This window comes from Monodon monoceros, unplaced genomic scaffold, assembly GCF_005190385.1.
Source record: "Monodon monoceros isolate NGI ecotype Baffin Bay Population unplaced genomic scaffold, NGI_Narwhal_1 Super_Scaffold_1, whole genome shotgun sequence".
NCBI lineage: Eukaryota > Metazoa > Chordata > Mammalia > Artiodactyla > Monodontidae > Monodon > Monodon monoceros.
Window position 1 is genome coordinate 9,016,146 of NW_021703765.1, and position 15,118 is coordinate 9,031,263.

A 15,118-nucleotide genomic window follows, 5' to 3' on the forward strand; every position below is an offset into this window, starting at 1 on the left:
AATGCTACAAACTATTTACTAAATTACTACCATTTGTGGAATTAAACTTTACTTTGCCCTGCCTTTCTAGGTCATTTTCTGTTTTCCTCTGGGTTCTGGAGAACTAGCTACCATTAACTCAGTTAAAATTCTGGGCTTATAGCACCTTTCACCATTATTCCATTACCTCTATGAAAAGAGCCCATGTCAGACTCAATATTGATCAAAATAACCCCTCTAGAGGAAGTTATTTATATTTATATATTTGAGAACAAATCAGTATTCAGTTAGGATAACATTTTAGCTCTTAAACTAATAACGTGACCCTATTAAATATGATCTGCTTTTCCATGCATATTGAATTCAGAAGCTCATAGGAGGTAAACACTGCTAAGAAGCACCATTCCACATGGCAGAAAAATGGGAAATTGCTTGCTACAGTTTTATGGTTCCAAGATCCATTTAAGTCTCACAGTGTTCAGTTACATGGATGTCATTAATGCACATGGAGCATTATCAGTGCTTTCCAGACATGAGTCTCATTATTGTCATTAGTCTGGCTCTTTTCTGATTCTGGAAGTTTTGCAGATTAGAGGGAAGAAATGTACTCAAACTCAAGGAGCCATGACTGCTAAGGTTGAAATGGTAAAAGTGGAAAAATAATATCATTCTACTTGCAGTTATTTTGATAGAAATCGTCTGCAAAATATATGTATAATATTTTTACAGGATTAAATTTAAAATATAATACCAATTATTTTATTGAAATATTTGGTAATTATATTTCTAATACATGGAAATAGTAATTTAAAACAAAATACATAATACATTTATTTAAAAAGCAAGCAAAATGAAAATAAGGTAATATATAATTTAAATTATACCTTGTATTTAAAAAGTGAAATTGTATGTGTTAAAGAAAAAAGTATTATACACAGTTATTACTATTATAACTGTAAATATTCCATGTTATATTGAAAAATTTTGAAAGTACATACAAAGAGAGAGAGTAGCTAAACTAAAATGTGTTCTCATAACCCAGAATTTCCAAAAACAATATACATTACAGAAGAGACTGGATAACGTTTTGCCCCATCCACTCTTATCCCAAAACTCCTCTAGATGCAATGACTCATCTGAATTAAGTATAAATCCGTTCTATGCTTTGCAATATTGATAACTATGCCATTATTTTATAGGAAAACTAATCATTTGCATTTATGTTGACAGTTACATGTATTTGCCTGTTAGGTTCAAACTTCAGGAAGGGATAGAAAGATACAACAGTAGTTCAAGTCATCAGTTACATGGGAAAAAATCATGATCAAGTTAGAAATGAACTGACTGATCACTGCAGCAGTCAGGAGATGCAGCAAAGAAGTGTACCCATGTTCCTCAGCCCTAAGGAAGGTGTAAATCAAGATGTGTATATATATATATATATATATATATATATATATATATACATGTCTTTGTCTTTCTAATGTGTTTGTTTAATGTGATAATATTAAATACATACGGATAGGAGCTTAACGTGGCAGATGGTCCTTTCCAAAGATGGTTGAAACAGTATCTCCCCCTACTGCCATGGTTAATAAGCCATGTGCAGGTGATCCGGTCAACAGCCCAGCTGAGCTTCCAGCAGACAGCCAGCATCGATTGCCAGCATTGCAATGCCCCATTCTGGAATATCTAGCTGAGCCAAACCTTCAGATCACTGCTGTCCGAGAAGACATCTGATTACAGCTATATGAGACACCTGAAGTGTGCTCAGCTAGGACCTTCAAATACCTAGTACACAAAAGCATGAGTAAAATAAAACGAATTTTTAAGCTGCTAAGTTGTGGGGTAATTTATCATGCAGCGAATATATTCTAGACAATTTTAAAATCAAATAAGATGTTAAAAACTTAATTTAAAATAATGAAATTTTAGTCGATATTATTGAGATAATAAAGATATCCTTTGCTAGTTGAATTTACATGAAGTTATTATTTGTTATAATGACAACACCAGTTTTCCTAAAAATTCATCATCCAAATAGATAATCGGCTGTACTCTGAATTGGATTGCATTCTTTAAAATATTATGCATAATCACCATCATTTTCCCACAATATGCAGTGAAAATCATCTATGAAAGAGAAAAAACTTGTGAAGAAAATGTGAGTCTGACAGCCTAGAAAAGTGCTTATATTATAAATAAAAATTGGGGCAAATGATAGTGAATTGAAATATGTGAAAGATGGGTGACTTGAGCATAAAGAACATGCTTGATTTTTTCATGCATGAGAAACTTTAGGATGCAAAGCAAGAAGTCTTTGGCAATAAAGCATTCAAAGATGGGCTAACAGTGCTTTCAGATGGAAGGTGAGGTTATATAAAACTTTATTTGGTGAATCACTCTGAAAATGAAAAGATCCATGAGGGAATACTGAAGAGTACCTGTTATATGGCTGTCAACTCAAAACCACCTTAACGAAAAAGCTGCTAAATGATTTGAAAATCTATCTTATTTATATAATATTAAATAACATCTAACAAAATTCATAAATCACTTAATAAACAATAAGTATAAATTCTAAATATAATGATAGTAAAACACACAGCTCTTCTGATGCCAGAGGATGCTCTTGGAGAGCATTCTATCATTGGTCTATTGTGTAGAGAATTTGTGAGTAGTCATTTCACCTCCCAGTACCATGGTATTATTGACATCTTTGGACCAAGGCTCTTGCCACCCTTCCCTCATGAAAAGGTAAATGCAAATTAAAAATGCAAATTAAAACTAGCATTAATTTTAGATAACATTTCTCTTTCTGTTGGCAAGTGTTGAGGAAACAGGCAAACGGTACAACTGCAGGGAGGGAATTTTGTCAATATCTTACAAATTATAGTACATTTAGCTTTGGAGCCAGTCAGTGCATTTTCTGGAAATCAATTCCAAGGATATACCTTCATGAGAATAAAATTACATATGAGCAAGATTAATAATTGTAGCCCTATCTGTAATAGAAAAATAATGAAAACAACACAAATGTCTATTGATAGGAGACTATTTGAATAATATCTTTCTAAGAAAGAGGAAAAGCTTGTGAAAAAATTAAAGGAGTCTAACAGGCCTAGCTAAGGGCATACAGTTGAGATAAATGAGCAAATGATAGTGTGTTGAGATATGGCAATCCATGAAAGATCCAATCATGGAAGGCATGCTTAATTTTTTCTATGAATGAACATTTTCAGGGAAGAAAATAAAAAGCTGCAGTTCATAAAACATTCAAAGAGAGGCCAATACTACTTTAGATGGAGATTGCAATTATGTTATACTAACACTTTTGTTGGAAAATCTCTCTAAAAATCCCGAAGCTTTTAAAATAATACTTACAGCTCCTTGAATCATAAAACTTGCATGATAAAGATATTAGTCAATAATTGTGTGATAAGTGAGCAATTACCATTTATTAAATACACAGAGAAGGAAAAACTGACAAATAAGGCTGTTCTGATTCTAGATGAAATCAAGCCAGAAAGGATGAAGCAAATATGGTAAAAGTTAACAATTATCAAATAGAGTTAACAGGGGCATTCATTTTATCATTCTGTTTTTCTGTGTGTTTAAAATAGCCATGATAAAAATTGGGGGGGGGGAAAGCATTGTAAAATACAGAGTTTTAAAAAATATCAAGCAGTCTCATGTTTTCAAGAGTTGTGTAATTGCAAGCACAATGAATTCGAGGCAATAGTCACTTTGACTTTCTTTTGTCATCGTTCTGTGGCTTCGTGTCTGGCTTCAGATGAAAATTCACAGCCATCCACTCTCTGAGCCTCTAGTGCCCAGGAGAGACCAAAGTTCACATCCCTCTGTGCTCAGACGAGGACACATGGCAAGACTTTACTTGCACTCCTTCCTGTACTAGCTCACTGTTGCTCACATTTACCTTCCTTTGAGCACCAACAGCTTCTTCCCTCTTCTCTTGTGACCAACTGCACTCTACTAATACTTCAGTCTGTTAGGAACCATTATTTTTAATTGCCTTATTTGTTTTTACAAATGATATTTGTACCCATTGTTTACCTTTAAAATAATATTTCATTATTAAAAGAACTCATTGAGTGACGCTTAGAAGGAAAATGTAATACCTACATGGTACTGTGCAAAGTTGCTCTGATCTGAAAACACAGCTACTAAATTAATTTAGCATTAAATTAGTGGGTAATCGTGATACACGCTTCGTATGAGGCAGAAATTCTCTTCACATTGTCAGAAAACTGCTAAAGTGTGTTTTAGAGATACTTCGTGAGATTAAGTTTTTACTATTCCCTTTTTATTTCTCTCATTTAAAAACAATGCCATGTGGCTTGTATTATCTAAAACGTGTAAACGATGGAGTAGAAAGACGTGAGAAGAATTTAGGAAATGTGATTTTTTTTCCTGGTCATTATCAAAAACTGTAAATCAGTGATACAGTTCACATACATATAAGCATACAGCTTTATATGCTAATCGTTCAAGAAAATCTGTATATATGCTGAATATTTCTATATTCAGTATACTTTATTCAAAACTCATTCTCTTCAGTGCCTATTTTACTGTTTTTGCACCTATTCCATTCCAGGATTTTATTAGGTAAATATTGTTTTTCATACATATAAAATGCATTTTTCTTTTATTTCACTGGAGTATCTATATTTTAGCATTAAGCTTTGTTATTTTTTCATAGTGTGCAGTAATAAACTGGAGTTTCATTCAAATGACGTGGTTTATCATGTTAAATCTTTCACTCTTGATTCTGTATATTCTAGATAAAAAACAGAACTTAAGCTAAAGAAAAATGATTTTTATTAATAGTTTAGTATATTTTCAGTACTTTCACAAAGAAGGAACAACTGTTGCTTTGGTGGATTTTAAAATGTTTTATATAATGGACACAATATATTCATTTGTATTCTTTTGTTTTTCATGTTCTTTCAGAATGAGCACTGTGTTTATCCAGAATGAGTACATGATGAAAGAAAACAAGACCAGACTGATGGAATTGTAAGTGTCTTTGCGAATCCCTCCTGTTGTTACCCAGCAACGGTGACTGTTAATCTTTGTCCTTTGCCCTCTTGCATGACCTCATTTCCTCTGGTTCCGCTGCATTTTCCTTTAGTGCTCACACTGCCAAGACTGGAGGCTATTACAACTCACTTGCTTTCAGTACTGAATAAATGGTCTACCAGTTTGAACTTTTATACCAATATTTCTGCTCTCAGTATGTATTTCTCTTTTTCGTTCTGGAGAGTTGGACAGTGCACTTATGTGTTTTGGAGATAAAATAATACTATCAAAATACTGTGTACTGAAATGTAAAATAGATAGCTAGTGGGAAGCAGCCACATAGCACAGGGAGATCAGCTTCGTGCTTTGTGACCACCTAGAGGGGTGGGATAGGGAGAGTGAGAGGGAGACACAAGAGGGAGGAGATATGGGGATATATGTATATGTATTGCTGATTCACTGTGTTAGAGAGCAGAAACTAACACACCATTTTAAAGCAATTATACTCCAATAAAGATGTTTAAAGAAAAAATACTGTGTATTGAAAGGCAGTATAATTTTTACCTCCTGAATATAATTATATTTTAACCAGAGCAGAAAGTTTCAGTATTTACTTAGAAAGTTATTACCCTTATGTATTTCTTTGTTTTTTTGTTTGTTTGTTTAGAGAATTAAGTTCAATACCAGTCTCAGTTGGAATTTTACTTTCTTTTTCATAACTTATTTTCATCAAATATATTTATTTAAGGAGAGAAGGAAACGGCTAAGCTGAAAAATTAACTGATTTTCTGTCCAAGCAAGGAATGAAAGACAGAAAATCACTGTTAAGTGTTAGAAAAGCAAAATTATTATTTTATTTTATTTCTGTCACTTTAAACATTGATGGCAGATCATGGTTGATTTTCATTTTTCAAAAAATGTCCAAATATCATTATCAAATTTTATATTATATTTTATTTTCAATATCATGGATAATATGTAACATTGCTGAGTGCTTATTATGTGCTAGATACTATTTGAAGCACCTTGTTTATATTAATTTATTTAATTTGCACAAGAATTTATGAGGGAAATAATATTGTAGCCACTATTTTATAGTTAAAGAAACAAAAGCCAAAAACAATATAAGTGGTGGGTATAGCAGGGATTTGAATACTACAAGGTGATTCTAGTTTCTATTTATGTGTTTTATCATTAACCATATAGATGTTCTGTTACCATTAATGCTTCCCCTGGCCAAAAAGAATAAATAGATATTTTTTAAAGTTCCGACTATTCTTGAGGCCTACGTAGCTGACATTTTTCTCCATTTGAATTTTTGGAACAGTTTATTATTAATTTTATGTTTCATTCAGATGGTTCTCTGCTATTTTCTAAGAAAAAAATATAAAGCAAAATAAAGAGTTCAGATACTAACTGTACACTTTAAAAATGATGAAACTACAAATGTGAAGGAAGCAGATTTCAAAACCTATAAAGTGTAAAAATTTAGAAAATCATCGATTTAGGTGTTTTTTAGTAGATTAGTGCAACTTAGACTTTATATTTCCAACAACAGAGTAAGGAATCTGCCATGGTCTGAGTGTTTGCATCCTCCCCAAACTCATATGTTGAAATCCTAATGCCCCACAAGATGGTATTTAGGAAGTGAGGCCTTTGGGAGGTGCTTGGGTCATGACTCTGTAACCCTCATGAATAAAACTGATAGAATTGATTATACTTTCTACATCAAAATCGTTACAGATTGCCTGGTTTATACAAGTCACTATGCTATGCAACTTATATGCATTAGTTTTAATACTGAATTCAACATTTGAGGTTTATATTATTATTATTACCATTTACAGAAAAGTAGTTAAGATAAAGGGAAGAAAAACTGGGCTAAGTTTTGGCATTGGTTGGAATGTAAGAATATTTAATCAAGCAGAATGAGAAAGAAAAATACTTAAATATCAAAAAATAATTCAAATATTTTGATATATGTACTAAAACACTTGGAATACTTAGAAAGTAATGATATTAAAAATAGTTTAAATAATCACACTTAAAACCAGTACTGCGTAAAGATACTATACATCATTGTATGTAAAACTGCAAAATTATTTTCTTGAAAAATATCACAGTCAATTGTAATTGAGGAAGGACCTTGGCTGTAATTGCCATTGAGGCATAGTAAATTTTTAAAATTCTGAGTAAATTGTGTGTGATGTATTTATTCAAATATTCAGTTGAATTGTATATTATCATAAATGTAAAAGTCCACACTATATTTGAGTAATTTCTAGATCAACAGATACCAAAAAGCAATGAAAACTGTTTCACAAAATCATAAAGGAATGGGTTCTCCAAAGAACTTCTATGCATATTTCAGGAAATTCTAGAATAATGGGTCTAATCTTGAGAATCCAAATAATACATTTTGAATGTTACCTCTTCCGTCTTATCTTCTTTCTATTAAGATGTCACAAGAAAGCCTTTGAAAATTAAGCAATTGTGAATTTGGGAGTTAGAAATCTGAGCTAAAATGGATTTTTGAGAGAGGGTGAAATACAAAATCTTTTAAAAAGTAAAATCACAAATTTTGAGTCAGTAAAAGGAAACTTTCCCAAGACATAATATGACATGTTATCTAAAGAGAGAAGGTAAGAGGACAGATTAAAAGGGGAAAAAAAAAAACCCTAAAGGATATTTTTTAGGAGAATAACTGGGGAACAGAGAGGATGATTTAGTAGGTAATATCACAGCTCCCAACCCAGAATATAGGGACTGAGCATTACTAGGTGGCAGGAGGAGAACTACAAAGAAGATTCTGATGGGTTGAAGAAATTCCAGCAGGTGAATGAGGAGAACACACTAATGTAGTATTAACCAGAAGTCAGAAATGCAAAACCATAAACGTGTACTTTGTTTTCAGAAATCGAAGGCACTTTAAAAAATATAGAACTAAAATATTAAAACTGTGGAGACTGGTGAGAATAAGAATATCTGCAACCTACCAAGGGTGAGATACTTTATAGCAATAATAATCTTTAAAGCCTTAGAAGGAACCTATGAAGTAAGTATGATCGTTGCTGCTTTACAAAAATATGTTAGAAATTTACTCCAAGGGTTAAGAGTATGCACTGCTTATTCTGAGCCAAACACGAAGCACTCTGCATGGATCATTTCACTGAATCCTTAAGGTAGTTCCTTGACTTCCATACCCGGCTCTTTCCCACCCAACCAATGAGGCATCCTGGGCTGGAGAGCTTAACTCTACTCAAGCGTCCACACCAGTGCTTCCGGCATCCTGGGCAAGCCAGTCTTTTGATGTGCACATGCGAGCCTCTTTCTCTGTTGCAGGACTTTGTCATGTCTGACCCTGACCCGGGAAATAATTACCAGGCATAGAAATCTAAAGCACTCCACGTATTTTCAAATGCCTCTCAACAGTTAGAAAACAGGAGACACAAGAGGGAAGAGATTTGGGAATGTTTGTATAGCTGATTCACTTTGTTATAAAGCAGAAACTAACACACCATTGTAAAGCAATTATACCCCAATAAAGATGTTAAAAAAGAAAACAAAGAAACAAAGCACAGTTTGCTTTACAGGGATGCATACCTCAGGGTTTTTTTCCCACCAGGATTCTCTCTTTTAAAAGTATAAGCGTTGCTACATTGTGAGTATCTCACTGTGTACATCAAAGGAAGAAAAGAAAGTATCAACTCACACATTTATTTTCATTGACTTCTCCAAGAGCCTGCAGAGGTAAATGGGAGAGATGCAATGCCTGGAAAAGCAAGATAATCAAGCAGCTTCCACTGTTTTGGAGGAGAGATCTATAGTTATATGATTTCATGTAGACAGTTTCAGGTTAAGCTTACTTAGGCAAAGGAAAATGTCACTTTAATCAGAGGAAAATGAAATTCAGATACAAAGTCACTGGTACTCTGTAATATTCATTACTATAGAGCTTTTTAATTTCCCTTAGAAAATGTGTGCATATGTGTGTATATGGCACATATATTTAGTTGTTAGTTTTATTTTCCCTTCAAGACTCAACTCATTTCTGTTTTGATCTCTATGAAGCTTTTTCACACTTTTCCAGCTCCCAAATACTCAGTTCTAATAATCTGTTTTTCTGATAAAGAGTAAGAATTAAAATACAGTAGAACAATAAGAATTAGGTTGAAAACAAGAAGAAAAGTCACCATCAGTATCTTAAAACTTCCTGACACATAAGAAATATAAACTATAAATATCACTTAATATAATTTTAGTAAACAAGTTAGATATGAAGACTATAAATATATTGATATACACTTGCTAAAAATACATATTTGTATACTTCACACTACTGTAGTCTAATAAGATTAAGCATTTTGAAAATAATCGAGATCACAGAGAGATGGAAAAAGGTAATAATAATAGAGCTTTGAAAATCAAAGTAGAACAGCAGATGGATAACGCAAGGATGTTCTCTGGAGATGACCCAAGGAAAGGCCCACACTCTGATCCTCTTTCAATTAAAACTCAACAGTCCATTTGCTTTTTCTCCCCCTCATAAACTATCATGAAAGTTTTCCTGCTCAAGAACAACTGAACCAAAAGTCAGATGGACCAGTTATGCCACTGAAATACCTTAAAAAGATAAAATTTTTACTCTTTTGCTCTTAAGAAAATTGCCATTTGTCAACCCCAAATCCATCTCTCTCCCACAGAAATAGGGTCATGGCTGGTCACATGGCTGCTCAGCTGGAGCCTAAATATTCCAGTCTTCTTTGCAGGCAGGAGGATACCAGATGACTAAATTCTCCTGAGTGTCTGTGAGCTGAAGTCACATGTACCACAACTAGGTATGGGTTCTGGGACAGCAGATGTGTGCTCTTACACACTCTTCAACATCTGCAGACAGAAGGGGCATGACTGTCACTCAGCTTCTGCCATGCAGACACCTCAGCCCCCTAGAACATGGCAGAGCCATGGATGGGAATAGTTCTTATTCTCTGAAGGGCAGTGTGGAAAAGAGCCATCGATCAACCCACACCACTCACGTTGGGACGGTTAGAAGTGAGGGAATGAACTTCACTTTTCTCTGGGTCATCTCTGTCACAGCAGCCTAGTCTTCACCCTCCCATTATCCTTTCTCAAAAAGACTCTTGACTGTGTTTTCTGTGTTGTCTAGTCCCAGCTGCAAGTGTTGTAAGACAGCAAAATAGGAAAAACATGGGGATACAAAATAACTTTTTTAAAAATATTTATTTATTTATTTGGTTGCACCAGGTCTTAGTTGTGGCAGGAAGGCTCCTTAGTTGTGGCATATGAATTCTTAGTTGTGGCATGCATGTGGGATCTAGTTCCCTGACCAAGGATCGAACCCGGGCCTCCTGCCTTGGGAGGGCAGAGTCTTATCCACTGCACCACCAGGGAAGTCCCCAAAATAACTTTTTTACTCAAATCTCTCTGTTATTTTTTCTTTTAAGTTCAGCATCAAATTACTCAGGGTCCATTCCTGGCTTCAACACACTGACGGTGAGTCACAAAATCTCTCTGGTTGCCTCACCTCTAAAATGGTCATAGTGATAATATTTATCTCATTATTACAAGGATTAAGTGTTATTATTTATGTACACTGCTTAGACCATTCCGGCTCACAGTAAGCTATCAATAATGTTGCTGTTATGTGGTAAAAATGCCACTGCCAAACCCCTTGGCATATTTTCTGGCCTGAATCAGTTAGAGCCACAGTCAGGACAAAGAGAACCCTCCTGTGCATAGTAGCTGTCAGAGGTCAACAAACCTTTTCTGTAAAGGATCAGGCAGTACAGGCATACCTTATTTTATTGTGCTTCTTCCTTTTTTTTTTTTTTTTTTTTTTTTTTGCGGTACGCGGGCCTCTCACTGTTGTGGCCTCTCCCGTTGCGGAGCACAGGCTCCGGACGTGCAGGCTCAGCGGCCATGGCTCACGGGCCCAGCCGCTCCGCGGCATGTGCGATCTTCCCGGACCGGGGCACGAACCCGTGTCCCCTGCATCGGCAGGCGGACTCTCAACCACTGCGCCACCAGGGAAGCCCCTATTTTGCTTCATTTTATTGTGCTTCCCAGATTTTCCATGTTTTCAAATTGTAGGTTCGTGGCACCTCTGCATCAAGAAAGTCTATGGGCTCCATTTTTCCAACAGTATTTGCTCACTTCATGTCTCTGTGTCACATTTTGGTAATTCTTACAATATGTCAAAGTTTTTTATTGTCATATTTGTTATGGTGACCTGTGATCAGTGATCTTTGATGTCACTACTATGATTCACTGAAGGCTCTGATGATGGTTAACACTTTTTTAGCAAAAAAAGTATTTTTTAGACATAAGGTATGAACATTGGTCTTTTTAGACATAATGCACTGCACATTTTATAGAGTACAATATAGTATAAACATAACTTTTATATGCTCTCTGGAACCAAAAAATTTGTGTGACTCGCTTTATTGCAATATTCACGTTATTGCCATGGTCTGGAACCAAACTCATAGCATCTTAGAGGTACGTCTCTAAATCTTTTAGGCTTTGCTGGCCATAAAAGTGGTCTCAGCCACCTTATTCTGCTGTAGTAGTGCGAAAGGCCCCATGAATAAGCATGGCTGTATTCCAATAAAACTTTATAAAAACAGACAGTAGGATAGATTTAGCCAACAGGCTGTTTGCCAAACTGAGTTAGACTAATGAATTATGGACAGGTGATAAATGCTGATGCTGTGTTTCATCATTTCTTAGTAAGATGTTTACACAAAGTCACAGTAAAATGTGAACAGTTAATATGAAGATTCTCACTGTTAATTTTTCTATATTTACTGACGTCAGGCAGATGTTTTTTTATTCATCAAATCACTCAAACATTTATTGCTGTGCCTACTGAATTTGACACATTTTTATTTTTACATAATGTAAAATTGACAATCATAATATATGTTCTAAATTTGTACTTAGATTAATCAAGGAAATAACTGAACAACATTTGGTTAAGAATGTAGTACCTTTATCTCTGAATATTTATTGGAAAGGTAGGGAGAGACATAAAGCATCATCACAATTAGAATAACTAGATTAAAAACTGAGAAGATAAAATACATAATAAATTGACCCTGCAGGAAAATTCACTTTAGAGTAGAAGGAAAAACTTAAATAATAGGTTCTTGCGAGTAGGTCACGGCTCAAGATTACTTTGCCTTTAGCACTTTTGATAATTTACTAAGATGCATTACTTCTCACCCTCTTGTCTCTCCTGCCTTTTTTCTCCTTCCCATTTTTTTCCCTCTCTTACAGTGAATGTGTTCAAACACATTCATCTTCCTCTCACTCCTGCCTTTAGAGTCACCTTGGACTTTCTATCCTCAATTCTGTCTGCAAGTAAAATAGTCTTGCATCTCCCTCCCCATACTTCAACTTTAAGATTTAGACGTAATAGTCGTAGGTAGAGTTTAGACTAAAAAATGCAATTTGGAAATTACCAAGACTTTTGTTCCGTTTGATTGCTAAAATATGTAAATAATTACATAAAGGGTTCATCTTGAATTCAGGGACTTATTGTAAAATGATATACATTGACACCCCAGGCCTAAATGCTTCTTTTTTCATGTATTCCAACTACTATCAATTAATTAATTTGAATGTATAAAGGAAATACAATGTTATGTATATATTCCCCTGTCAGTGCTCAGTGTATTTATATCTTCTAACATCTATATTTGCCTCTGAATGTCACACCATGACTAATTTTTGCATCAGATTCTAATCTGGGCAGCAACTCACAGAGACAGTGAGAGAGGAATCAAGCAGCTGATATCGATCCATTGGTGGTCACAAACCCTGAGATGCTTTTGCTTCCCTTACCAGCAACCAACAACATCAAAGCAAAGGAGAAGCCTACCGCATACCTCTTTGACATCAATCCTTCATGGTTTTCTTTATCCTATTCAAGTCATCACAAAGTTGTGAATAAGATAAAAAAGAAGTTTCTGATTTTCAAACCCTTCCAGTTAAAAGTCTCAAAATGAACTAGTGGCTTAGAGCTATCTTCCTTTCCGCTGCTTTTACTAATGAGAAGCTAAAGCACATGGAGACTGTTCTGACCACAATCACACAGCACCGTAACTAGAACCTGGGCTTCCTAATCCTTATACAGAGCAGAGCAGGAGGTGTTCTGAAAGCACTCTGCAAAGTGGATGTGTCTGCTTCCCGCAGTAAATATGCTGAAGGAAGCCATTCACTCAAACTTGGTTGGATGGTGCTACAAAATACCTACCCCACTTTTCAAGTTTATCATGGTGAAAATAAGAAAGGACTGCTCAAACAATGTAAATCAGTCTTCTTCACAAATACTAAGTCCAGCAATTGGAAAGCCACGTTCATGGTTCATGTCACTCTTGGTATTTGCTTCATTTGGGAAATAGGGACCTTGAAAGATGGAGGACAGGCATTGCCATAACGATTTTAAGATTTTACCTGCCAGTTCCCTGCCATATTTTTAACAAATGAGCTCAGAGCATATCAGAATCATCCTTAGGGACATCTAGGAATAAAATCTATTGCTCTCTAAAAACCCATGGTAAATAATGAATTATATTACCTAGATATTTGCAATGTGGAAAACTACTTTGGAAACCTGTACATGTAAACAATAGGAAAACAAAAATCTAATAACTATTATATAGCTCAAAAAATAACACCGTGTGAATACTGATTTCTTGGGGATTTGTTGTTAGAGCTAAAATTGCCATTCGTTTCTTCCCAAGCAGGACTATTTCAATGTTCTTTCTTACGTCAATTTTTAAATTATATTTAAATGACTGAAATTAAACATATAAACTGTTCTGTAAACAGTTAAATTGACTGAATTTTTTGAGTGAAAAGAAATAACTAATTATAATGCTGTTGTGTTGTTTTTTAAAAGTTTGTTTTACAGCAATTGCCTTTGTCTAAATGCAAAAAAAAAAAGAAATCATTGATTTAGGAATAAAAAATTATTCTTATTGAAATGGAGGAATAATTTTCTAAGCAGCTCTCATTCAATAGCCTAAACTCACAGAATAGTCTCCATCTTGTCCTAAAAATGGTATAAAAATGCTTCCTACATTTCAGAGTGACTTAGGTTTTTGTTTCTTTGTTTGCCTGTCTGTTTTGCTTTGGAATGGTGTGAGAATGTCTCATTTATTTATACTGTATTACAAAACTCAGAGACATATTTTGGTGTAAAATGTAGATGCTAGATAAATGAAAGCATCTAATTCTGTTTACTTACCATGGTCCTGTAGCTAAAATCGTATAATCTTATTCTTTTCTCTGATTACTTTTCACACACTTGCTCGCTTATGGCTCTGAGGCTCCGGCCTCAGTGAATTTGGTGTTACTGACTATGAGACAGATGATAATCATATTCGTTGGGTAAACAAACAATACCAGGTGCAGGAGAAGGGGATACATTTGAAATTGCTTAAATCACAATTGAAATTGACTGTATTTGATTTTCAAAACCTTTGTGACTCTAAAGACTTCAGTTGCTTTGTTTTCTCAAACCTCCTGTGGATTTAGGAAGAGAAGATAAACAACACAATTGTTCTCAAAGCTCCTAGCTCACAGTACGGAGGAAGGGATAAGTTAGTAACAGTTCTGACCAGCTCACACACGTCTCCTGAACAGGGCTTTAACATTTGTGCACCTCCCTCCTATAAATGTATACGGTTTTAACGACTGTAGGTAAAATGGATCAGAAAGTATAATGTGTAATTAAAAATATATGTTCTGACGTACTTCACTCAGTATGACAATCTCTGGGTCCATCCATGTTGCTGCAAATGGCATTATTTCATTCTGAGTAATATTCCATTGCATATATGTACCACATTTTCTTTATCCATTCTAGATTGTCACACTGAGTGAAGTCAGACAGAGAAAGAGAAATATTGTATGATATCCCTTATATGCGGAATCTAAAAAGAAATGATACATATGAACCTATTTACAAAACAGACACAGGCTCACAGACTTACAGAAGGAACTTATGGTTACCAGGGGGGAAGGTTGGGGGGAAGGGATAGTCAGGGATTTGGGGATCGACATGTACACA

General features: G+C 34.8%; 1 long non-coding RNA gene across 1 annotated transcript in view; it reads left to right on the forward strand.

Moving 5' to 3' along the window:
• Window positions 1-4,952: 4,952 nt before the first annotated feature.
• LOC114899927 overlaps window positions 4,953-15,118 on the forward strand; it is a 57,847-nt gene continuing 47,681 nt past the window's right edge. The window contains exon 1 of the long non-coding RNA XR_003794662.1: window positions 4,953-5,016. This is a non-coding gene — a long non-coding RNA (uncharacterized LOC114899927). The remainder of the gene's footprint in view (window positions 5,017-15,118) is intronic.